The 26,773-nt window shown below is 40.2% G+C and overlaps 1 protein-coding gene across 5 annotated transcripts in view; it reads left to right on the forward strand.

The window, feature by feature from the left end:
* The window catches only part of LOC107509365, a 951,183-nt gene that overhangs the window by 629,702 nt on the left and 294,708 nt on the right, over positions 1–26,773 (forward strand). The gene's annotated exons all lie outside the window — the stretch shown is intronic.

Genomic DNA, 26,773 nt, shown 5'->3' on the forward strand with positions numbered 1-26,773 from the left:
CGTGGGGTGTGCCCTTGAGGAGGGCGTCGGCGATTGGTTGGGGTTGAGCCGTAAGAGCAGACTCTGGATTGTTGAAAGGCGAAAAATGAAAGAAAGCGAGAACGTGTAGGCTGCTGAGTGTAAAACTTATTTTCAGGACATCTTTGGCTGAAAAAGGGCTCGGCAGCCCGGCACGCGGGGAGACTTGCACTAGATGCTTCCCGCCCTTTGCGAGTTTTCACGGCCGGTGGACGGAGCTGGGCCCCTAGGGCAGGCTCTCCTTGTGATCTGACTGCTCACGTATGTGTGCTGATAACTTCCTCGTATCCATAGTCAAGCATCTAAGAAACTAGGATTTCACTATAAAATAACGTGGGATTATACAAAGCACAAAAATTGTTAAGAAAATCAAGATCACATCTTTTTATCCATATTTACCATTTTGTTGTAGTAACTTCGAATTTTTTTTCTCTCCATGTATTTAAAAAGGAAGCTATTCTGTGTTTATAGTTTTATATCTATATATCGTTACATATATTTTTTTCTTCACTATGCTATTAAATGTTCTTAAATATGACTTTGTTGGCCCTATATTAAGCCATCCTATGGATATATATATATATTTATGTGCATATATATATTTATGTGTGTATATATATAAAAGAATATCTACATATATAGTAGATATACATATATAAAATTAAACTATTCTATTAGGGGAGATTTAGGTTTGTGGAGGATATCTGTTATTCTTTGACTGGGTGCCACTTGTAATGAACTCCTTTTTTGCGTAAACCAGTCAAGGTGGGGTCTACTTTTGTTCGTTTGTTTGTTTAATCTAAAGTGACCTCAGCATTCAAAGTTATGTGTCATGTTTGGCCGGGTCACATATTTTTATGCATCAACTTTCTACCTCCTCTCTGATTCTTTCACTTTGGAGATTCCTTGCCTAATTTCTGAGTTCAATGATGTGAACATCTTAATGAGAATCATCTTAATGAGTCCTCGCTAGTATTGAATATTAGCTCTAAAAACTTTTTAATTAAATGGGCAAAATAGCCTTTCATAGTAGTAGTATAATTTGTGCTTTTTTTAATGAGTAGAATAATTTCATGTGTTTATTTTCATTTTTCCTTTACGCTTTATCCGTCAGTCGTCTCATTTTTATTGGGGTGCTAGTATTTTAAAGTCTGGGCTCCAGCACACACCCAAGAGAGCACTTGGTTTTCAGCTCATGGAGAACTTTTTTTTCAAATTCTTATCCCAACCAACCAAGATAAACTTCCTCATGAGCTTAAAACCATAAACATAACAAATAATAGTAATAATAACAAAATGTTAGGATAACTTGTAACCACTCCTTCCTGTCAGCCTCCTTGCCTTGACTTTCATCAGACTGAAAAAAACCAAGCTTCGAGGAATCCCTTCTGCTCTGTAAAGGCCTAGTCCATGAAAACACAACACAATTCCCCAGCCTCTCATTTAGACACAGAAGGCCGTTCCAGCACAAGTGCACACCGCTGGAAACGGATGGCATTAGGGGCATGCTCCCTCCAGTCTGACCCGCTGCTGGCTGAGGGAGGTTGGCCAGGGAGGACATGGACTCTCCCTCTCTCCCCAGCGGCCTGGCCTGCCGTGCTCCTGGGCCCTGGCCTCCGTACCTCCCTTCTCTCGGCTGGCAGCGGACTGGTCAGGAAGCCTGACTCGGTTAGGATGCAAAACGTTCAACCTGCGCACATGGCAGACAGGAATTCTTCCATATTCTGAAATATGAAAGATATGATATTCATTTCTAAATAAATCCCATTCTCATTATTGGGGAGAGTGGGTTATTTTGGTAACTCGAACAGGATGACATAATTAAAACTTGCTATAAAAGCTCTACATGCCATACAGTACTTTACCTGTCCAAAGTAAACACAGACCAGCACAATTTACTTTCCCGGAGCACCCCTCATGCGAAATGACTAGTGAGTACGGCACAACCCATTACAGGCCACTGTATATGCAAATTATTACTCTTTCAATTATTTATAGAAAGCTATGAGTGTACACAGTTCTTTTCAGAACGTCAGACATGGGAGACAAGGGTTGCGAAATCTGATTAGCGGGGCCTTCTCATGGAATGACATAATTGGATGGCAGGCAAAAAAAAATATTTGCAGATATTTAAAGACGAAAAGGGAAGGTTGAAAGTTATTCCGTTCAGGAAAGCAAGTGAAAACTAGCCACCAGGACAAGGACGGACCCCACGCAAAACTGGGACCACGGCAAAGGTTTTTATCTTTCTAGCTTCCATTCTCCACTCCAGACACTACTATGTAATTTTACTGTAAGTCATGTTCTCTACTTTGTTTTTACCTTTTTTTTTTTTACTTAAATTTATATACGGTGAAAGACATCATAAGGAAAGTTAAGAGACAAGAAACGTACCGAAAGGCAATATTTCAATGTTCCTGGCAATCAGGGATGAACATCTGGAGGACGTAAAGACCCCGAAGGTCAATAAGAAAATTACAACCTGCTCAGCCCCAATTCATAGACAAATTATATGGAAATGCAGTTACCATAAAAAGAAACATAAATGATTGATTACACATATGAAAAGATGCTTAGCATTACCAGTCACTGGGGGAAATGCCAATTGAAATAAGATACTCCTGTGGCAAAAATGTAAAAAAATTGGTAATATATTGGAAACAGTACGGGGGAATAAAAACTCCAAGGCAGCAGGCTTCGCGTGTGTACGGGTGTGGCCATTTTGGAGAAAACTGGCAGTTTTAATTACAGTTGTTTCTGGAAGTACGTATCCAGTGTCCCAGCCACTTCTCACCGACCACCCAGGAAATACACCACACCCAGGAGATGTACTTAACGAGCTTTTAAAAAGATATTTAGGGCCACGAGGCTCTTTCGTGTAACGTTGCGATGGTGTGTACATGGTGTTACACATTAGTTAAAGCCCGTAGAACTCTACTACGCAAGGGAGTGAACCCGAATGTAAACTATGCACTCTGTTTAGTTAACGGTCTATCAATATTGGTTCGTCAATGACGATGAATGCACCACACCAATGCAAGGTGTAAGCAATAGGGGAGAGTCTGTGGGAACGGTGTGTACTTCTTGCTCGGTTTTTCTGTAAACCTAAAAAAATAGTTTCATTAGCAAAAGAAGAGAATGGGGAACCTTTAATGTTATGTCAGACGTGGCGGTGTTAGTAGTGACGATGCTGACAATAAGGATGACCTAGAAAGGAGAGGGGCATGTGCGTGCGCATGTGTGTGTATGTGTGTGCGCATGCACGTGTGTGCGCACTCAGGGGTACGGGTTAGACCTACAAACTATGACAGTAGTGAATATGTCGTCTTCTTTGCCTTTTTCATGGTTTCTTTTCGATGTAGCAGTGGCTCTTCTCCATTTAAAGAGTAAGCTACTTGAGAAATTAAAGGCTTTCCTTTTCGATCACTCTGTATGAGAAATTATTAAATGTTAAATCATTATCTGAATGACTGTTACATCTGCTCGCCAAGCAATTCTGTTTTCGCATTTATAGTAGACACCAAAAGCGCGCCAGAAAAAAAACAGCAGGTCATATTAACATTAAGATCTTCTAAATGTAAAAACAAACAAACAAACAAAAAACAGAAGAACGATTTTTGAAAGGGGTCTTTAAGAACCTATGAATTTTCTACAGTCAATGTATATTTTCTACGTTTCTAGAGCCACTTCGTTATCATGACCTCCACATTTCGCCTCCCTGCCCTCACATTTGTACAAAACTCTCGGCCACCCACGTAACCTTTGAGACTCTCTAATACAACAGATAGTGTTGTATTGTTATTTCGTCCCTTGTTTGTTGGTTTTTATTCTTGGTGTCATGCCATGTCATCTCTTTCCTGCCTCCTCACTCACTCATCTTAACTGGGTGTCATAACATCGCCAGCCCTCCTCCGCCTCCCATCTTCCAAGTCTTTGTGTCCGAACTTCAACGAGGCTATAAGCCAAAGCTTCTAGACAAATCGGATGGCATATTAGCAAGTGACCCAGTAATCCCTCCATGGGTTCACAATACGGTATGTGGAGCCCCAAGATTAAAGTTCAAAAAAAAAAAAACTGAAAACCTTCTCGGATTTTAGTTTGGGTTTCTGAGATATTGAAGTTTACACAGGGAGGTCACCGTCACCTGATATTTGAGAAGGACTCTGGAGTCGGACCGAAGGACTGTTGAAAGATTCAAGCCACTGCAAATTGACGTGGCATGGGAAGACCCTCCCGTGGAGCAAAGGAAGCCAGCGCAGTGTCGCTTAGAGCAGAAAAAACACCATATGCTTGACTCAGCATCCATCACTGAGAATCTGAGCCAGAGAATCTTACCATCCTGACAAGGATTTGTCAATCGGGGCTCAATCCTTCCTCTCGCACAGGTACGTTTATGGGGACATATTGTTTGCCACGAAGCTCCACTGAAACCTGGAAATGTATGCCTTGATTAGGATGCTTTTTTCACTTCCATTTTGAAATTCTAGGACAACTGCTCGAGAAAATAAAAGAAAGATGTGATGCACGTGACTGCACGTTCAGCCCAGACGGGTTCTTGTCAAGAGTTTAACTATGTCCAGATACACTCTGTCCGATTTAAAGATGGAAAGTAATTGGGAGGGTGTGGTGAATTCCAGAATGAAGCTTATAATTATTATTTCTGGCTGCTTAGAGTCTAGAGAATAATGTAAAATAAACAAACAAACAAAAAACAACAAAACAACTGTTGACTAAAGTGTTTGTGAAAGAGGACATTGTATTCAGAGAATTTTTAAAATGTAAAAAATAACGTTAATTTTACCACTGAAACAATATTTTTTGCAGGAAATTTTAAGGCTTAAGTAAGTAATAGATGTAGGAGAATTTTATATAAATAACACATTTTTTGAATGAGCGTAATAATATGATAACACTAAAATTGTCTAAGAACACTTTCTTCTTTAAACAGCATGAAAGAGTAAACTAAAATACATAGAAATAAAATTCATGATGATAATTTTAACTTATCCAGAAATGTAATAGTTTGATACTTTTTCATCAAATTTGTTAAATTATAAAATAGTACCTTCTCTTTGAAATGAAAGTTGTATTCAGGAGAAAAAATAGTATTATTTCCCTCCTCACCTCTAACTCAATCCCTTTGGTAACCAGTGCAAAAGCGTTGAATGTATCCTTCCATATCTTATCGTAATAAACACTAAAAATATTTTAAATATTCTTACATCAAACTCAGGATTTGTTACTAACATAGATCATTTATGAGTCAACCATATAGCCTCAGCAAATAAACAATGTTGAATAAATACACGAATGAATGAATGTTTACCACCATTCGATGTAAAATATCTTGAGGCAAGATATTACATCTTATTAATCTTCGCATTCTAATTAACTAGAACATTGGCATAGACTATTGTATAACCGACTCATTTTTCTTCAGTTGTTGAATAAATGTATGAAAGAAGGGTGAATTTCTATCCCAAATTGGTTAATTATGGGGAAAATGAAGGAGGAAACACACACAAGAAACACGAGGAAAAGAAATGAAGAAAGTCTGAGAGGACTAGTGAGAAAAGAATCACATCCATTACACCTGTCCCGTATTTTCTTGAGCAGTCGCCCTAGAATTTCAAAATGGAAATGAAAACCCATCGTATTAAAGGCGTATATTTCCAAGGTGCAGTGGAGCTTCGTAGCAAACAATATGAACGTTCCTGAGTGCGAGGACTTCACGCAGCCCCTGCCGTTTGGCAAGCAGTAGCATACAAGATGCGTCCGGTTGGCCATCCCTGACAACAAAGAACTCACAGTCTAGTTGGAGATAGTACGTAGTCCATACATGATGCGTTTTAAGGTCGTATCTTGATTAGTAAAACAAACACGAGCTGTGTGGGCTCAGTGGGGGGAGAATTCACCACAAGTGGGAACAGGGCTTAGGGTGATGTTAGGTAACTGGTCTACCATTAGGACTTGGACGGTGTCTTAGAATTTAAAAGGGGAAAATGTTTGAATAGAACAAAACTGTAAGTAGAGGGCGAATGCGTTCTGCGTTTAATGCAAAGTCACATTTAAAAGAAAAAGAATGTGTGCTAATATAATGTCTTCAAGCCCAAAACATTGAGGTTAAAAGATGAATAAGATAAATAGGAAATGACCCTTGCCCCTCAAGGACAATATCTAATGAAGACAACGGGATAATTTTTAAAAATGGGCAAAGTTCAATGATAGATATGTCCACGGAATTTTTGGAGAACAATAAGCAGGGATCTATCACCTAGCCTTAGCGAAGGGATAAACGGAGAAGACTTCAGGGAAGTGATGTTAGCCGGAAGGCCTTCTGATGTCCCTTCTTGACTAAATGGCAATACATCGCTTACCCCGTTGCGCATCGGCTTATGTCATGTAAAGGAGCATGAAGTTATGAGAGCAATTCATGTAAGTATGAATTTGCTCTCATGTGTCATTTGCTCTCATTGTGATTCCGACTGTAACGTGCAACTAAGTTTTGGCTTCTAACCAACGGCCTATCCACACTTCAATACTGCAGTGCCAAACCACCCTAAGTTTACAGTTTAAATTTACAGATTCAGCATGCAGGGTATTACAGTGACCTAGGCTGTGATGGTTCGCAGATGGTTCAGAGAAATCCATTGTCCAAGGCCGAGAAAATGAAGTGATTTACCCTAGATTAGTGCTTCCTCAAGTGTTGAACTGTGTTTGCAGCATGATTAAAACCTGAGCACTCATTAGAAACGCAAATTCTCAAGGCCCTACTGAATCCGAAACTCCGGAGGTAGAATCTACCAATCAGGCATTCTGGTATACTTAAAGTTTGAGAACAACTTCCCTAGTTAGGAACCGGATCACACCATACCAGTGAGCGTTGGTTTCCTAAAAGTAATCTGGAACATTCCTACCAGAAAGGATGAGGAATAGATAATGGCCAGCCAAGGAGATATGTCAAAAATATCTAAGCCAGAAAGTAAGGTGTCATATCTAGACTGGTACTCTCTTGTGTCCAAGTTCAGCAGTCAGCTGTTCAAATTTATTTACGGAACAATACCTGGGGAGAAAAAAAATAAACCGGTAACAGTATGCAGAAGTTCTATTTCTTTAATCACTTTAATGAATGACATAGTTAAGGAAATTGAAAATAAATCTTTTTGAAATTGCACAGCCCTCGTTTTAAATCAAAAGCTTCAATTAGATCTTTCTACTGTATCCATTTCTACTCTGCATTAGAATTTTCTAGGCCAAAGAAATACGAAAATCTATATTTTGCCATCATACCATTTTAATATTCATTTTAATGACATAATATAAAAATTCCACTTTACTAAGAACATTTCGTAGCATAAATACCCTGGAACAAGACGTTTTAATTTCAGGAGCAAAAATGTGTGCTCTTGCTTCACTCTTCACACGATGGGTAAGAGCATCCAAATTACACTTTTAGCACAACCTTTGGACCACATTAGCAAAAATAAATATTAACACAAGAAATATATGATGGAAAATCTTTAGCACTATATGAAAATTAATTCAAAATGGTATATTGATCGTTAAGCCACCTAAACTAAAATATCTTAAGCAAATCTTAATATTTCTCTAGCAAAAGCCCTGAATTTTTCACTTTTTTTGGACAACTTAAGTAGGAAAAACTGAGCACACATTAAGGCAAATCCTTAAGCTTGGGTAGGAAACTAGTGGGTATGCCTAGACAGAATTCCAGAATTAGAGATTATATTCCTATAAGTGGCTTTGAAGTCAACTTCTTTTAAGACAGGTAAACAACGTGACTTTTATGTTTGCATTTCCTTCTACAAAGAGAATAAATATTTATATGAATTACTCTCATCACTTCACGCTCCTTTAGATGAAATAGCTGACTGACAGGAAAACTAAAACACTGAGGAAAAACTAATAGGAAACAGGAAAAGGGGTCCATGTTACGTGGGAAAAAAAAAACTGTCCAAAATATGGTAGGAAATGGGAAACAGAGGGCCAAAAGCCAGAGGGAGAAAACAATAAAATAATAAGATGGTGGATGTAACTCCAACCAGCCCACCGATTACATTACATGGAAGCAAGCTAAAACCTAGTTAAAAGACAGAGATTTTCATATCGGGTTAAAAAGCAAAAACAAACAAACAAACAAAAAACTATATTGTTTAAAAGAAACTCACTTTAAATATAACAGTGGAGCTGGGGAAAGAATAAACAGATGAAAAGGTATAAAATGCAAACACCAATCTAAAGAAAGCTCAAGTGGATACATTAATCTCAGAGGAAATAGATTTCGGAACAGGTTTAGCTATTTCTTGTAAACATAGTTTACTGTATCTCACTACTACATATTCACCTATGTGGAATGAAAGACTATGTGTTTAAAGGAGACATATCAGAAGCTCGGAAGTATAACTTGAGAGAAACACAGTTTAAAGAGATCGTGGGCAGAAGTGCAGGGTTTAGGACAGGATTTCAGAAACTTCCATGAGCCAGTGCATAGATTTTTTTCCCCCGCTGCAAATCCATAAGTAAAAGTCAGGAAAAGAAAGTTAGTAGGTAGTAGAATTATTAGTTGCTGTTCATTTTTTTTTTTTTTTTGAGATTTATCACAACCGAGCCAAAAACTAAAATTTTGCGTGCCATAGAGTCATGGTCATAGATATATCTATATCTATCTATCTATATCTATATATAGACATATGTGTGTGTGTGTGTGTGTACGTATGAGTCTAACAAACGCTAGACAAAAGAGCTATCGTAGTAACTTACATTTTGTGGAAGAGAGCTATGCGACCTTTAAGTGGAGGCAGATAAAGGACCCATGGGGAAAATAATATTGTCACCTCATTACCCTACTTAAAACCAGTGATTCTGTATTGCCACAATAAAATACACATTCCTGAGTCTTCTTCACAATTCCCATCGCCTGTTCTTTTTCTACCTTTCACCTTCTTTCCTACTGTTTCTCCCATCAGTACCAAATGACTTGCACTACCTCAAACGAGCCAGACTTTGATAATTGCTAGAATACCGCATGGCTTTCAATGTCACTGACAACCCTGTTTAGATGGCCAAGTCCTTCTTGGCTCTCTAAGCTGTGCTTAGTCACAGTCGGGTCTTCCATAAACCTTCCAAGACTCTCCCACAGAATAGTCTACATATTTCTCTCAACACGTCAGTAACCGCATTGGAATTGTTTGGATACATTTTCCGTTTCCAGTTCAGGGATGATGCCTTATTTGTTCTGGTATCATTAATATCTAATATAGTAAGGTGTTGACTCTGAAATCAACATGTGACTATTTGTTAAGAACCTTGTGTTCTCCACGTATAATGGCAAATGATGACATGTGAGCTAAGGCAATGCAAAGAAACAAAGCCCAAAGTGATTCTTTGCCTCTGTGGATAACAATTACCATTCTGTAGAAAAAAAATAGAGCACTTAGCTTTTAGGACTCCAAATCTCACTACAAATCTCACTCCAAATTCACTACAAAGAGACTCAATCGAATTCATTGCAAAAATAAAAACGAAATCTCCTGAGAAACCAAAGAAAACAAAGCCATTTTTTTATCTGCATAGAATCAAAAGCTACCAAAGTAAAAGTGAGGATGTCGTTGTGAACTTTATTACGTATTTAGATAGACAAACAATGCTATTTAATATAAAGCAGCAGTTTATAGTGACATATTTGTGTCTAATCTCTCCTTAAATGCAGAGTAGTCTCCTAAAACCCTGCAATTTATATTTAATCCCAAGAAGTGCAGTCTCAGCATCACCCGGGAGCTTGTGAGAAATGCAGATTCTTGGGCTCCCCCCCCAGACCTACCGATACAGAGCAATCATCGAACAAGATCACCGGGTGATCGTATACACATTAAAATTTGAAAAACACCGCCCTCATAGAAATCAAGGCTAAGAATACCAGAGTTTGACTAAAAACCTCTCTGAGAGATAAAAATGTGCTATTTACCCTGGTAGTGTCAACTCCGCTGCGGCGACACACATCCCTGATCGGGGAGGTTGCTGATAGCATTTGTGCCCACCTGGTATCCATGTTATCAGGCGCCCACACTTGTCTGCATCTGCCGTTCACAGATAAAGTTAGCGTTTTTGAAATGAGTAGCTATATCAATCTGTTTGCCCTCAAGTAATCACCTAGTGTTTATTTTCTGTTTGTAGAAGAACGTGCATGAGTCCACACCACTCCACTTTGATTTCAGACTTTACTCATTCTCTTTTTAAAAGAACAGAAACGTACGTTTTTTATGGACTACATTGAGTTTAAGAGGTTTAAAAATTAATAGTAAAGAAATGGATCAGGTAAAACGGCTTTCCTTATGAATTCCGGTTTTGTAGCTGTGTTTTCTGAAACTGATTTCAGTTTCTCTGTTCAGCTATAATTTGAAATGCAAATAATAAAGTTATTTAAATTCCTACCGATTATCCTGGGATTTCAAAAAAGAAGAATAAAGCATTTTTGCTAAAAGAAATTCTTGAGATGTAATGACCTGTTTCGAAGGAGGGAAAGAAAGTGTATTGAATGGAGTTACATAAACAGTACTTTTTTGGCGTTTGAAAAACTATGACTTGATACTTTCAGTTTAGCTTTTAAAACAAATGGCACTTTAGCCAGGAAGGATTTTGGTCATTTAGCTGTAGATAGATAAATTCTCCCACAGGTTAAGAGACAAAACCTATAGCAGAAACACATCAATAGGGTTCTTTATCCTCCATTTTTGCCTTCCTAAAGTCCTTCTGAGTTAGTCTAAAAATGCATCATCAAATCTGTCTTTTGAGGGCTCTGCGTCTGAGGCTCTGTGAGCTCTGTCTGGAAGGATGCTCACAGTTCACTTGTCACGTTTCCTGAAGAAACGACAAATGGCAAAATAATTATACCTATGATCTACTTAGGTGCAATAAGAAGCCATTGTTCATATCAGTGAAAAAGTGAAAATTTCGCATGAAGATGATATTTCATCATCATAATAGTAAACACATTTCAGCCAGGACACTTTTATTAAGCCTTAAAATCTTTAATGAGCAAAATGCAATAGACTAGATTTTAAATTTTCCCACTGACCTGCTTTTTAACCTTAAAAAGAAATCACTACTCCTAAATGCTTGCAAATAGGATATATCGACTCATTTAAACCAATTTGGTTAAATCCACATGTTTCACTTGAGTTTAGGGAGACTGCCATTTCCGGTTGTTGTTGTTTTTAACATCATAATAGGCTATCTTTAAAATAGGAGTAGAATAAGTCCAAAAGATGAAAGTCAGGATACATTCTTTTGGGCTATACACAAAATGTGAAGATTCTCCCCAGATTTTAGTCCACGAAGTCTTCGTTAGTTCGGACTCACAGTGCTGGCGTGGTTGTGATGATTCCTGGGACTTAGCGACTTGTTTACAAAATGGGAGTGAGGTATGGCTCAAGGTAAGAAAAGCTTGGGGAGTCGCAAATGTAAACAATGCCTTGCGAATGCCGTGATTTACACGTCGCGTTTTGCAAGGATGTCCTAGAGAGGGAAAGTGTCACCCAAAAGGCTCTGGGTGTGTCTGTTCCTGTTTCCTCTTCCCTCTGCTGCAGCCGCTGATGGCTCTTTCTGGGATCCTCACAGGATCCCTGGAAAGCAAGCCTCCCCTAGAGTGTGGCTGTCCCCGAAGCTGGTGGCCCCCAAGAGCTTTTCCATCTCCCCCTCACTCACACTCCGGCTCGAGCGATTCATCAGCATGACCAGTTTAGTGTTTCTACCCATTTACGGACCACAGGGCTCTGCTCCTGGTCCATAAATCTCCATTGCTGCATCTCTTTACATGTCTCTACATCTTCGGATTGCGGAGGGGCATCTTGTCTTGCCACATCGGCTCTCTGATGGGGCTAAGAAAAGTTGTTGATTTTTTAGCCTGTCTAGCTTTTCCCAAGCTCTTTACATATCGGAGCTAAAGTAGAAGTCCTCAGAAAAGAAGTTTAGGGATGAAATATGGGAGAGCCTATTCTAGAAGTTTAAGTTTGAAAACCACAGAGGTTCAAAACAGAGTCCTTGCATCCCAAGTATATGCAAAAGGAATTACTAATTTGTAGTCGTGATAAAAGTGGGCTAAGGTCGGAGGAGACAGTGGGACGGCATAGCAACCGGAGGGTTGTTGATGTCTCTACAGTAAACCCCGACATCTTATGTGGGAGTAGAGAAAAAAAAAAAAAAAAACGCGTCTAAGAAGTACCGCAAAGACGTGACAGGCTCTGTTTGCAACTCATGGCCAGTGGGGGAAAAGAAGAGAGAGAGTAACCAGGGATGATGGAAGTCGTGAAAACAGTGGTGACTTTTACAGATAGAAGGCGCAGAAGAGGAGGCCGAAGCTTGAAAGAGACGTGCTGATATTGCCAGGCTTAGACAAGACGATCACGCAGTTAACTTCCAACAGCTCACTAAGAATGTGGCCGCTAGGGGCTTCTATCTGGGAGTCAGCCACATGGAGACTCTAGCTGAAGTCATGCGCCTGATCGCCTTAGTAGATAATGACATGTTAAAATATTTTATTGAACGATATTTATTAATCACCTGCCGAAAATTAGAGTTTATGCAAATGTCGTTTGGTCTCTTTCTCGTGCAATCATAAGCAAAAAAGATTTAAAACAAGGTCTAATTAGCCGTCAATTAATCAAGTACTATCTAACAGAGGCATTTAATATGGGCCACATTTTTAATGGCCATCCAGCGGTGTCACATTTGTCAGGCTCAAATCTATAGCCAGAGGTATGAGGGAAGTGTAAATTTATGGCCACAATTCGCTGGACGTGAAGTTGACCATAACACTTGGCTATTTTTATCCTGACATCACTAACAATAGAACTGAAAACCAGTTGGATCTTACTGGATACGTGAAAGAAATTCCCATTTAATTGATATTTATAAATATTTTATCCAGGAAAGGAAAGTTCTTTTAGATTCAGTAGATTTTGATACATTCAAACTCTGTGTATTTACAAACATAAACAGACACTTAATAATAGTGATAAGAAAATAGGAATGAGTGTATAGGGGAACAATTTCTAATACCACAATTATATATTTAGAAACTTCAACATTAATTTTAAAGAAGAAACTAAAACATGGAGCACATCGATGCTTCGTTGTAGCTCACACATTAATTTGAAAAATCAAAGAAAAAATTTGGTGGATCAATGATTATTAACTAACTCTTTTCAAATCAATTGACTTCTGAATGAATAACACTGTCTCCGCATATATTTGAGTGGGTCAAATGACCCAGGATTTTAGCCCAATGCCAATCTATAAATAGGCAAATCACCAAAGACATATCACCTAGCACGACTCTGTGTCTTTCTGCAAGTTCTTGCTAATCAGGGTTATAATTAGACCCTGGATTCTTGCTAAAGCCATTTCGACTTTGCACGCCCAGCGTTCTCTCAGGCTTTGGAGACGTGCGTCACGTAGTAGATGAACTTGGATGGTACAGCGCGTTTCTGTACAAACCAATGCAGCCGTAAGTCCCAGGCTCTAACCCGGGTGCTCTTGAAGAACGGCTGAACGTTAAAATCGTCTGAGGTGGGATGCAAAGTCATAGCACTTCAGATTTCCTCACAGAAGGTTATGACTTCTGTGTGATGGCAGCCCATATATAAATATTAGAGATTTATATTTCCAAAGCATATGGCCTTACTATAAAAAAACGCATTTGCAGTTATAATTTATTTTTAAACAGTTCTTGAGGGAGCGAGGCGCCCTGTGCATTCAAGGATTCCAGTGACGCTCCAGACCAATCAGAACTCATTCCTGTTTGAACTGGAAAATGCAGGAAGGGCAACTTGTGCCCATCTGCAAAATGACAGGCGGCACCGCAGTTGAGACTGAGGAACGTTCTATCGAGGGACCTCTGGTTCTCTATGGTATAGAGGTGAAGAGTAAACTTTACCTCGGGTGGCTGAACGAGATTACATGGTTTTCCATGGCACCTGAATTTTCCAGATTAGTTCTCCGTATTGATCAGTAGATGGAACACTTGTTTTCTGCTTCGTATTTTGTAGACAAGATAGAAGTATATTGTAAAAGTCAGCCGGAATCAGGAGATGGCGTCAGGCAGGGGAAGCAAGGCTCACATATTTCTTAACATCAGCGCCAACCCTTTAATGAGTGTGAACCGCACACTGTACGATGTGGAATATTTTAAGTTACATGTATTAGTGATGTGTAGCATTCGGAGCTACTGAATTATAAGTTTTATTTTTTAAAAAAAAATGTGAACCCACTTCTGAGTGATAAGTGCGTTTCTGTTCAGTTTACTGTATTGAGGACCTGGTAAAGTCTCAAAATAAATAGTCTGTTTGATGCACTTGGCCATAAAAACATTATATATATTTTCCTCAATGTGGTGTCTATTTGGCAGACTTTTTCAAATATAGTGTTTCTTTGTTTCAGACAGCTTAAAAGGAGCATGCAAGGAAGTTAAATAGAATATTGGCTTAAAATATCATTGGGAGTAATATGGGTCACATAAATAATTGGTTTTAATATAGTAAATAAATATATTTTTAAATGTACTTATGCTTTATTTTCTCTTCGTTTTAAAAATACATGCTAACTTTAGAACATTTAGAAAACCTAAGGAAAAACTAGAAAGCACAAAATAAAAATGAGTTGAAATCTTCCAATCCAATGAACTACTTTTTTACCATCTTGGTTTATAATCTCCCAGTCTCCTCAAACACTTTAAACAAAACAACGGTGGCTGCGAAGAGTTTCGCTTTTCTTCCAAAATATGAAATTTTGATTTCTATAATAACATTTTTATGTTCTTCACATAACAGACTCTAGGTAAAAAGCGAATAGAAAATTTTGACCCAAATTTTCATTGGGGGCCTTGGTTTTCTGATCTCATCAGAGCCACTGTGATTTTTTCTGACCTTTTAAAATAATTAGATTCCTACGTTCCTGGTCAACTTCACCTTGCATATTTGAAATCTATTTGGAACAGAATCTTCAATGGTCCCACTTCACCACCGCCCACAGGTAACTGCGAGAGGAAAGAGGCTCTTTGAATAAAAGAGAGACACTCAGTGATTAGGGTCACACGAAAGATGGAGATTGCCTTTGTGCAGCGTCAGACAGAGCCGGGCATCCTCAGCTGTCTGCGAGGACACTGGCAATTAGAATGTCCTCTGTTTTAATGCACATCCAAACCATTGTTTAAGTCCCTTCTCATTTTTTCTTCTTTGCTTCAAAATACATGTCAGCGAATATAACGATATTCCTCTGAGTTAACCTACTTGGTTTTTCATTGCAATCTCACTATTTGCTTTTCTGTTACCCCATCACACCCCAAACTGCGGCAAAAAAACAAACAAACAAACAAACAAACAAAAAACAGTCTATATTGCATTTTGCTAAAGTATTACTAGGTTTGAGCTTTTAAATGCATTCCCAGGCAGCTCAAGTTGGGCGCATAAACATGTTTAATTCATTTGTCGCCAGGCCGCGTGACATCTTGTTCCTTTAACTTCGCAGTCCTTGCAGTAGGCTAGCAAAAGTCCCTCTTTTCTGCGTGGGTTAGTTAAGATGTATCTGACTGTTTTTGCACTATCTTTAGTATGCAGGGAGCAGAGAGGTGGAGATAAAAGGCGAAATGTCTATCTTTGAGTCCACTGCAATCCCGAATAAGTTATCAACCCACTAACATGCATGTCTGAATAGACTCCTTTGGCAACAGTGAGATGTTATCTTGCGTGACATGCGAATTCCTCCCTCATGTCAGTCCATGAAAGTACTAAAGGATGAACGCGCTCGTCAAATGAATGTGGCAATACCACTGGGACTATGCGAGCGTCATATTTTCCCCCAGCTCCTTTTAAAAAATTCCTCCAGCCGAATCCTCAATATACATATAAATTAGCCTGAAGAACAGCTTGAGAACACATCTCTTTAATCTCACGGAGGAGGCGCGGGGAATAGACTCCGCTTAATGCTCAGGGGCCTTGGTTTTTTTTCCCCTTCAACTTCGCTATGCTCTTTCACACCCAGACACACACAGAAGTAACCCAAAAACACGCGGGCGGAAGCCGGGCATTTGTGCCAGCCAAATGAGCCCACCCTCAACTGTGACCTGACCAGCGCGGACTAACGCACAGCGAAAGCCTTCAGACCGTCCGCCTGATCAATTCATAAAAACAGTCGTAAAAAGTAATAGCATCGTTGGATTAAAGCCGCGTTCTGGCAGATGCTATGTAAACATGTCGCACCCTTATGCTATCGGTGCCTCCCAAAACCATGGGAAGCTGCATTGTATTTTCATTCTACATAGGAGGAAACTGAGGCACAGAGAGCCTACACAAGTCGGGAGTGGTGGGTTGGTATCCGAAGAAAATGTCGTGGCTTCACAGCCCACACCCTAGTCCTCTGCCCCATGACTTCCCTCCGCCGCCCCTGCCCCTTTCTAAGCCAAACAATGTGGTCTTTCCCCACCATGCCCTGGTAAGGGAGATTTCGTGATCCCCGTGCTTGACTGTACAACTATGTGGCAGACCCCAAAGCCCCGATGGTCCTGGATAAGTTAGCCAATAGCCCATTTCACTTAGGAGGGCAGAAATCAAGTCGCCGATGAATCTATATAATAACAATATGGTTTTGTAAAAGAATGTTAGGAATACAAGTGGAATGATGTGTCTTCATTTCATTTGTCGAACTCGGATTGAAATCTTTTTGGACAAGTTCGGAGAAGCACATGAGACAGCGAAGTTTATAGCACTGGAATTTGAAATTGACAAAGGTCTGAAACTTGATGTCCTGGTACCAGGAAATTGCTCAAACTAATGTCCGTGATGTTACTATGTTACTGTGTGCGTGTGTGTGTGTGTGTGTGTGTCATGGTATGTATCGATGGCTATCAATACTTATATCCAAATCAGCAAATTCATCTATCTAGAGAAGGGAGATGGATTAGGAGGAATTTCTACAAAAAGAGTAGCAATAGCTAATAGGGAGTCTGTAGTGGCATTTAATTAATCATAATGTTATTCAAGAAGCAATTATTAAAACTTTCATCTTATATAAGAAATTCTGCTAGGCAATATAATTAATACAAATTAAAATTTTTTAGATGCCATCTCTTAAAGAGTTTTTACTCTACGTAGTAAAGAGAGAAAAGCTATAAAGAATGTCTAGAGAAAAGAAGTGTCAAAAACGCGAATGCATTCATTCTGCATAAAAGTTAAGGAACACGAAATGAGGCAGCAATTCAAAGGACGCGATTTAGTCCGGGGAGAATTCTGGGATGAAGAAAGATAAACCGAATTTTCAAGAAAATGATGGGCACAGGCTGTAGAGATAAGAATTCCAGCATCATAGAAAGGTCATGTGCAAAGGTATAAAAGTCCCAATCAAACCAGAGTATCAAGAGCTGGCGATACAGTTTAGTAAGGAAAATACATGAAATTACGATACCGGCGAAGGTCACAAAAATAGGATAAATGATGCCCGATGAAGGCTAGAGGGTGCAAATGCTAAGGGACAAAGTGCATTGGTATTAAACCAGTGACAGGGAGCCGATATAGATTCTAGAGCAATCTACGTGACACATCGCAATGAGTTGGTAGAAACGTGGTGGAAGCATTGTGAAGAAATCTCCTTTCTTGGAAGGAAAGGGCCTTCCATTAAAACCCACATGGTCGTGACTCTGGGCCTCAGATTTTCAAGGATTTGTCAGACTCCCCTTAGCCTGTAACATGACTGGGCAAAGTCTGCACATCTTCTGTTATCCACAATGGAATGCCTCATATGCGTGATGATGGTGCTAGTACTTAGAGAGGGCAAAAACACCACATAGTTTGGCTGCCAGTTATCAGTTGGAAAAACCATATTACAATTTTGTATATGTAGAAAAACAGGCTCTGAGGAAGTAAGGCGAATCGGATCATCAAGCCAGAAAATCGTACCAATGAGACTCGAAAGCAGCCGTGCGTGAATCCACGCTCACACCCTCAAGATGGTTGTACTCCACCTGGGAAGACGAGGTTCATAATGCTCTCTCTTTCCCTTCTCTGTTTAATATTTGTTTAGTGTTTTTCCGCTTGGAAACGATGTGCCAGCACTCACAAATTGGTAGATTATAAAATAAATTCCCATCCTCCCCATTTCCCCGGGCCATCTTTCCCCTTGTCTATTTGCACTGGCATGAGAACTTCTAGTTCCACCAAATGAGTCATTTGGGACAAGAAAATTAATTTATTTGAGCAGATGTATATAAACGTTGCTCAGAATAGAATCACAAAACAGCCCAGTATTTACATAAGGTCCCTATAATTGATGACCTTTTGTAGTTTTGTGTGAAGGATCCAAGGAGCTGACTAAGAAGCTACATGGGAAATATCAACATGATTAGAAATAAGGCTCATTTCTTGAATTTTAATTCTGTGGTGACACACGGTAAATGTGGAGGGGGAAATTAGCCACAGAGATTCTCTGTTCAATGACACATTCTTCACCCTACGTACACCAAGGCGGCTGATACTCTAGTTTGAAAGTGTCCAAATTATGACTTTCAGCATTGTTAACTACAAATTGTTTAATTCCATTTTCTTTTTTGCCAGTAGTAGGAAATATCTCAGTTTTAAAACAAAACCAAGCACTCGTCTTGGATTTGCCTTCAATGGCCCAGTTCTACTTATGTTAAAAATAATCATCTTTCCGATTTCCAAACTTCCAACTGTGATCTTCTACTCGAAACAAAGAATAGTCTGCTTTAAAAGCTCGTGGCTAAAGATAATGCTTATTTTATGGATCAAAGGGTTTCCCTCAAGATGAAGACATTTCATTTCACAATCTTTCAGATTCTGGGCTTCTCGACCAAAATGGGCATGAAAAGCCATCATTGATTAGACATAGAATTCTTGACAGTGGTGGGTGGAGTTTTCCAGGGGAAAAAGAAACATGCCAGGTAAACGGACTACAGATTTCACCCAACATAAATGAGTACCCTAATGTCATACCAAAATACTACAAAAAGTAAAGAAGATAACTTGAAAACAAACCACTTTGGACAGGAATGAACTAGATGAAGCTTAAGTGTGGACATTATTATAAATGGCACTTTGGTTTGAAGAATTAAAAGTAAAAAAAAAAAACAAAAAACGCAATCTCTTTTCTCAGAGAGTTGAAAGTCTAAGAAGACAAAATAGGCAAATTAAAAAAAAAAAAATAGAGAACAAAGAGAAAATGGTAAAAGGAGAGCAAATTCTATGGATCAACAATAACAAACAACAAAACCAAAACAGGCAATGGAAGAAGATGAGTCTGGCAAGCTTTTATCAGGCCTTTTCTGACAAGAATTTTATGACAGCTCAGAGAAATTAGTCTGTTTACTGCCAGGAGTTAATAACAAAACAAGCCTCAATGACTGATAAATGCGCACCTGCCTAAAGGTGAATAAATCAGTGCCTCAATGTGATGATGAAGCTTGTCTAAGGAGACAGTGAAGCAGGTATTTATTCACTTATTTATGGACCCTTCAATAGGCTATCGAGGGCCCACCTCCTTTGGCAAGGCCAGGGCTTACCCCCAGAAGATGTAAAAATGCATAGGATGCTCTGAGGTGAAAACAGGGCCTGGCCCTCAAGGGGCTCACAGTCTAGCGAGTGAGATTGAGAAATTACTCCCATGTTTAGTACAGCTTGGCCCTGAAGGCTAGAGCACAGGGCATTGTGAGAACACAAGGAGGTCTGACCTACTGTCAAGGTCAGAGCCTGATCCGCCTTCGCTCTTGTAGAAGCTTGAATATTATGAACTATAATATAGGGGGTAGCGAGAATACCTTATGGACTTTCCACACCGAGAGAAAAACTACAGAATGAAACGGAAGTGGTGTGTGATTCTAGGTAGCCACCGAAGAGCGCTAGTATTTCACATTTGTAAAATTAATTCATTCATAAAAAAGTTACATATGCTCATTATAGATTGTTGGGAAATGCATTAAAAATAAAAATAAAACTCAATTCTAATTCGGCACCCACCTATCCACTGCTGATATTGTATATTTTCTCCGGTCACTTTGCCCGAACCATATCTAATGTCGAACTCTGCATTTCTAAGCCTGACCTATTACATATTCTTAGAAAGCTTTTCTATTTCCTAAGCACCCTCTGCCCCAAATATTGTCCGTATTTCCACTGGGAAGAACCACATGGTTTTTCAAGTCCGCGCGTGGGATGCGGATGCTTCCGGAGCGAGAGATGCGCTGAGCAATCGTGGAGACGACCTCGCCGAAACATCGCAATGCATTTGTTCCTCACATCCTGCACCATCTTGTCGAGATGCTTCATCTCCCCACGCAGGCAGGAGTCTCCGTGTGGGCCGGCGTCATCTCTTAGAGTATTGGTATTTTCTGTGGCATTAGTACGGCGCCGGGCATAGAGTCAGTGTCAAAAACAAAAGACTTGATAGATTGGTCTGTCACGTCTCAGACTTGGGTAAGAATTTAATCACACACCCTTGGCCTCACATGCTCAGGGCTCGGCGCTCAGCTTAACTGGCCGTAGATGAATAGGGATTTGCGGCAGAGCCCCCTGGACCTTCGCCTCTGAAACCCTGCGACTCTCGTGCTGTAAACCTTTTAGACTCTTTCAGTGTTAGGACCATAAATTACCTAATTCTTCTTAACACCAATTACCATGATTTGATCCCTGAGACGTTTGCATTAGTTGACCTCGAACTTCAGTGAGCTCATATCTGAACCTGAGTTATGATCCTTCTCTTCTTTTTTTTCTTTTTTTTTTTTTTCAATTTCCAAAGGTATAGTACCCCGAGAGTGGCCTGCTTTTGAGGTGACAATATGATGTAATGGCACTCAGGTCACAGTGTCATGAGCCATTGTCCAGAAAGCGATAACCCTCTTGTCCACCACTCCATCCTTGAATGTGGAGGTTGGATTCAATCTGGCCAAATGGAAAATGACCAGCCAGGCTCAGACATGTGCCTGAAAGTGTCCTCAAAGGGCTATTATAAGCCACCAGAACGCCCGATACATCACAAAGCAGCATCAAAACTCAGTGTGATGCTCTCTGCAGAATCAGTGCCTGGGACAGAATCTGTTTGGTATATTCCTCAGTTTGCTGCTTAAAAAAAAAAAAAAAATTACTGCCTTTTTTTTCCACCTCTTCCCCTCCTCCATCCCCGAGGGCCTCAGCTTGTGTCTGTGCGTGAGTCCTGGGGTCCTGGGTGTCAAATGTCAGGCCTTGTACTGAGCTGTCAAAGAGAAGAATGGGCTGAGATGATTGATGACTGGGAGGCCTGAAACTCGAACCTCCACTGCAAATGCTGCTTTTACAAAAAAAGCTGGGGCTACCCACGGCGCTACATTCAAGGTCACTTGCGTACCGTTACACCCACCACTTTCAGCTCCCAACAAGCCAGGCCATTCACAGAGCGGCTGATTCTGTTCTCAGCCGAGCTCACGCTCAAGCCCTTCCGTCCCTCCTCGGCTCCTTCTCGGGCCCTCGCCCAAACGTTGGAATCCTTAATCCCAGTCAAATCAAAAAAAAAAAAAAAAAAAGATAAATGAAAAGATGTGGTCTTTTTGTTTTGCGTGGTCTTGTTTGTCTTCAGGCTACATTTGCTCTCAGAAGCCATGGACGGGCGCTTTCTGGAGCACAAGTCAGATGACAAGATTATTAATGGGAGCAGGGCAATGTCATATCTGATTTCATGCATATTCATGAAGGGAGCCACACAGCTGGGACCATGCGCTGTGGGGAGAGAAACTAAAGGGTTCCGTGCCCCCCACGCCAGGCATGAAGAATGTCATTGTGGAGATGGGGACTCTGGCTGGAAAAGTTTAAGTGACTGTGTCCTTTATTATGAAAAGAAAGAGGCTAGAATTTGAAGAAACATCAACAACAACAAAACAACAAAACAAGCCTTGGACGCTCTGGCCAGATTCGGTAACTCGATTCCCATGTAGGTCTTCACACCTACAGTCACCTACCTAGAAGGTCTCCTGACACAAGTACGCAGAGGGACATCCTTTGCAAAAGAAGTATATGTGTCGAGACAAAAAAAAAAAGAAGAAAGAAAAAAGAAATCGATGAACATAAAAAAATTCATCATGGCCGTTAAAACAAGGACTAGTCTCCCAATAAAAGATGAATTATAATTAGTTATGAATTAAACAATGTAAAATTATAAGAGAGATCAATCTTATCTGGTGACGAGGACCAGGATCAAATACCCTTTCAGGCCCCGTACGAGAATTGCCAAGAAAGCGTTTGCGATCTCAATTCTGCAGCACAGACAGGAGAAGAAGCCGTTGCCTGCGTCACAGTCCCTCTGGAAGTCCCATTCTTGGGTGACATGTCAGGCCAGTCTCAGGGTTTTTCAGTCGTCTTTAGTCATATGAGCAGTCCTAGTTCAGGAAGTAAAATGGCCAACCTTCTCCGGGTCTCTTCACCTCGCCAGTGGCCTTCCCAAGGGGTCTCTCTGTACGAGGGCTCCAGCAAATGTCCTCCCTGAGGGCCCATACTTGGTGCTTGAGAAACACGTGCCTTCTTAGAAGTCTGCAGAAGTTCCAAATCCCTCACTTAGCCCTTCTCCAGGTTAGGGTAAGACACCATCGGATTCTAAGAAGCGGGCCACTCACTCAGTCGCGTTCCTGTCATTTTTGGTCTAGTCAGCCTCTACTCTTATGGCCTGGAGGCGGGTTATCAGTCATTCTGGCAGAGCGGGTCATAATTATTATTAACCGTAATTATATATAAAGGCAGATATTCTCTCAGAATAAATGCCACTCTTATTATTTACCTGAAAATTAATTATGGAAAAATTTGTTAACCAACTATTTCCAAGACAGTGTATACTGCATGCAGTTTTTGTACTAAATGTATAATAAAATATAGGCCTGACTGACTTCTTACAACATAAATAGTATATAAAAACTGATTTCATGGACTGATTGGCATTTTAGGGTTTCAAAATCTCTGTTTCTCTGTTACACACTTACTCACATACAGATAAGCACACGACTGGTTAATTTATTTTATAAATGTTATAATTAGCTTGCAAGCTATGAACTTCAGGGTGCTACCGGCAGCCGCCATTTCAGGAATAAAAGATCATGAGTGCAGATAGACTATTTTATTACCAATAAGTTAAAAGATAAATTTAAAAATATGCATAGAATACTTATTGCCAATAAGTTAAAAGACAAATTTAAAAATACACATATGATACTTATTACCAATAAGTTAAAAGACAAATTTAAAAATACACATAGAATATTTTTTACTACACTTCCCTTTTCTAACTTTCCGTCTTCATTACTAGATTACTAGAGACATTACTTGATGACTGGAGGCATCTTGCTATAGTTTATACATACTATATTTGGGTGAATGAAACTTCCCAGAACCCGTGAAGCCCATTGCACGATTTTCACACTGCTTACTAACTTTTGTTCTAATATCCGTGTTCTAGGCTTCCTGTTTTTAACCAATAGTCCACCCTGGTAAATCAGTTTAGAAGCTAAGTGAGTAAGTCGAAGGATAAAAATTAATTAACTTCCCACAGTGATGACTGAACCATCTCAGGGGGTCCAAGTGTTGGGGACCCAAGTGACAGCTCACAGGTTGGGCTCTCTGAGACCCAATACCGAATGTACTTGACTTTTCAAGTCACTTTTGGAGGCCCATAAAGCATTCCAATTCTGAAATATTTCAATAGTGTAGTTATCAATTTAAGATAGAATTTAAAATAGACCTCGTACAGCCTAAAGCGGAGGGGGACCGTTACAGGTGTTTCCTTTGACATAGAACATCATCAGATTTGCCACAATACGGAGAACGAATGAGAGATTGGGTGGGTGCCAGGGGCACCTACTGGAAGTCAGAAGAAGCAGAATATTGGGAAGCAGAATATTGAGAGAATATTGTGACAATCTGAGGACAAGATGATAATGACCTGAACTAGGTAGGACAGGAGCAGGTGAGATCTGGAGAACTGGATAAATTCTAAACATGGTAAGGAAGGAAAATCTAAATCTTTAGTAATTGTTTGCGTATGGAGGGTATGGTAGAGAAGAGGACAAGGACGATGTGAGAGTCTGATTTGGGGCACGGGTTCGGGAGCGGCGTCACTCACCGCAATAAAGAAGACAGGGCGAGGGATGGGTTTTTGCGGAGAGAGATGAGTTCAGTTTAAGACATTTCCGTTTGGAGAATCTGTACACAACTCCGGGAGCTACGTCACCTACAGATGCTTCATCCGAAACTCTGGAGAGAACACGGGAAGTGATCGGGTCAGGGGACTTGGGGTGGAACCGGCCGAATGTCATCATGCAGGGAACTCGCTCGTCAACAGCTAGTTCCCACCTCGCTAACATCATACTCATCTTTTATGCCAATTTGGGGCTTGCGACTCAAAAGCTAAATTCCATCAGCGTGTGTTCCGTAAACTATGTGTTTGTTCAGTCTCCATTCCAAACAATCACAAAAACGGTTGGGATTAAAACACACTCTAACATTTCCATTAGTTACACTTTCCTGCATCTCATGAAATAGGATCCACGTACCCAACCCCTTTTAAAATAAAACAGTAGATAGTAAAATTCCAATTCATGATTCCAAACCACTTCAGTCAGTAGAGATCGCCAAAACATGAGAGTTTGGACACAACTTGGCGGTAGGGTCAAACACCAGCATCTCACGTGTTTGCCGTGCACTCAAATTCAGGCCCCGGATGCTGCTCAGTATAAAATCTTCTATTAATCTCCTGCATCATATCCGCAACCAGTAGAGTAGTGGGTAATTTAAATCTCTAAAAAAAAATGCCACGTTTTCTCACTCCTGTAAAGCAAAGAAAAATCCACAGATAGAGATGATAACAGCGTGAAGAACGTGACTGAAAAATCAGTACAGAAGAAATAGCATGTTAATGACATTCAATATTCTCCCCATGTCAAGTCATCAGCATTTTTATTGCCACTATTTCTCAGCATACACTATTAGAATTTATTGAGTCAATCTGTCTCCATCACCTGTGATATAATATATTTTATTCAATAAGATATGGAATAATATTTATCTTTCAACTCCAATGACTGGCTTTCGGGACAATAACTGCTTATCAGCCAAGCATTACAAGAGTAGGAGAGGTCGTACATTTTAATATCTGACCTGAGGGTTGTCAGTTTAGCATCTCTACGTTTGGCATTAGGAAGGGTGAGACTTCAAAAAACCGCTCAGGTTCGGTAGTCACTGCAAATGATGGTGTCAGATCACAGCCTGAAGTTCTAGCCTAGTAAAGCATATTGAAAGAAAACGAGGGAGGAAAAGACTAAAGTTTACCCCCATGGGACCTTTGCCGTGGGCTCTCTATCCCAGAGGTGAGAATCAAGCTCACGCATGAGCTTATTCATCTCATAAGAGAGATGGGAACAGAAAATGGGTGTTTTTTGTTAAATGCCTCCAATCGCCCTCATAGAAGTGAATCTGAAGATTGTATCCTCAAGTCGTCTGTCTGAGTCTGGGTGCGTTCGGGGTTGGACGTTGTGGCTCTGGTTTTCCATGTCTTCGATGTGCGTGATGGTCCACGATGGTCATGAGGAAGAGAAATTGCGTCGCGGATGGCCGCTTGGTCCTGAGGAAGGAGGTGGTAGGTTTTAGCAGTCATGCAATAATGTCAACCAAGTTCTCAACTCTCGTCACGGTTTAGGTCCCTGGCACTTACCTCAGAGAGTTTTGCAAAAAAAAAAAAAATAATAATAATAATAATCAACTCTTTTATTCTCATATGTGCTTTGCTAAACGTTTATTTCATATTCGCTTCTTTCCAGCTTTCTCCCTAGAAACCTTATGTCAGCGCGTAGACAAAGGGTTGTCACAGCACTGACATGATTGAGCTGGAATCTGGTGATGTCACCTCAGAAAAGAAGGGGTCTAGAACTCCCGCTGGTAAAAAGCACTAACTCATCCGCCGTGAGCTTTGCTCACCAGGAAGTCCCCTCTTCCAGCCAGAGAGCATAGCTCTGCACACAAGCCACTTCCTGTCACGCAGTTTATTGCTTGATTGTGTCAACTGTTGCTGACCTGCATGATATCCACCTTCCAACAAGCGCATGTCACCTCAACACGTGTCACGTTAATACCGTGTGTGCCCAGTGCAGCCATCTTTATTAACCCTCGTCTGTGCTCTCAGTACAGTAATCATCAATTGCAGTAAACTTTCTTCACCCAGGGCACGTACACATCTTTACTTCTCCAGTGTGTACGAGAAGGAAGTAAAAAGGGAGGGTATTGGAGTCATCCAACTCGAATCCAAGTGCCAGGCGAGCTACCTCCTAGCTGTCTGATTTTAAATAAGCTCATCTCTTCTAACTGCAGTCCCTTTGCCATTAATGTCAGCCTTGAACGGGCTATGAGGAAGATAAATAAAATTATATACTAAAAGGGGCACTGTCTCCTGGTTCTGACTTACAGGAGATGCACTTGCTCCTCTCAAGATAAAGAAAGAAAGGAAAGAGGGAAGGAAGGAAGGAAGGAAGGAAGGAAGGAAGGAAGGAAGGAAGGAAGGAAGGAAGGAAGGAGAAAGGGAAAGGGAAGGAAAAGAAAGGAAAAAACAACTAAATTTTTGGGTTATATTATCCTCTCAAAAACAGAGTGGAATGTTGCTTGTTGGTTCATTTATTTACTTATTACTGCACAGGAAGGGGAAACTGCGAGGAGGAAGTGTGGTTAGCAAAGAT

The sequence above is a fragment of the Rousettus aegyptiacus genome, unplaced genomic scaffold, assembly GCF_014176215.1.
Source record: "Rousettus aegyptiacus isolate mRouAeg1 unplaced genomic scaffold, mRouAeg1.p scaffold_m13_p_14, whole genome shotgun sequence".
Taxonomy (NCBI): domain Eukaryota; kingdom Metazoa; phylum Chordata; class Mammalia; order Chiroptera; family Pteropodidae; genus Rousettus; species Rousettus aegyptiacus.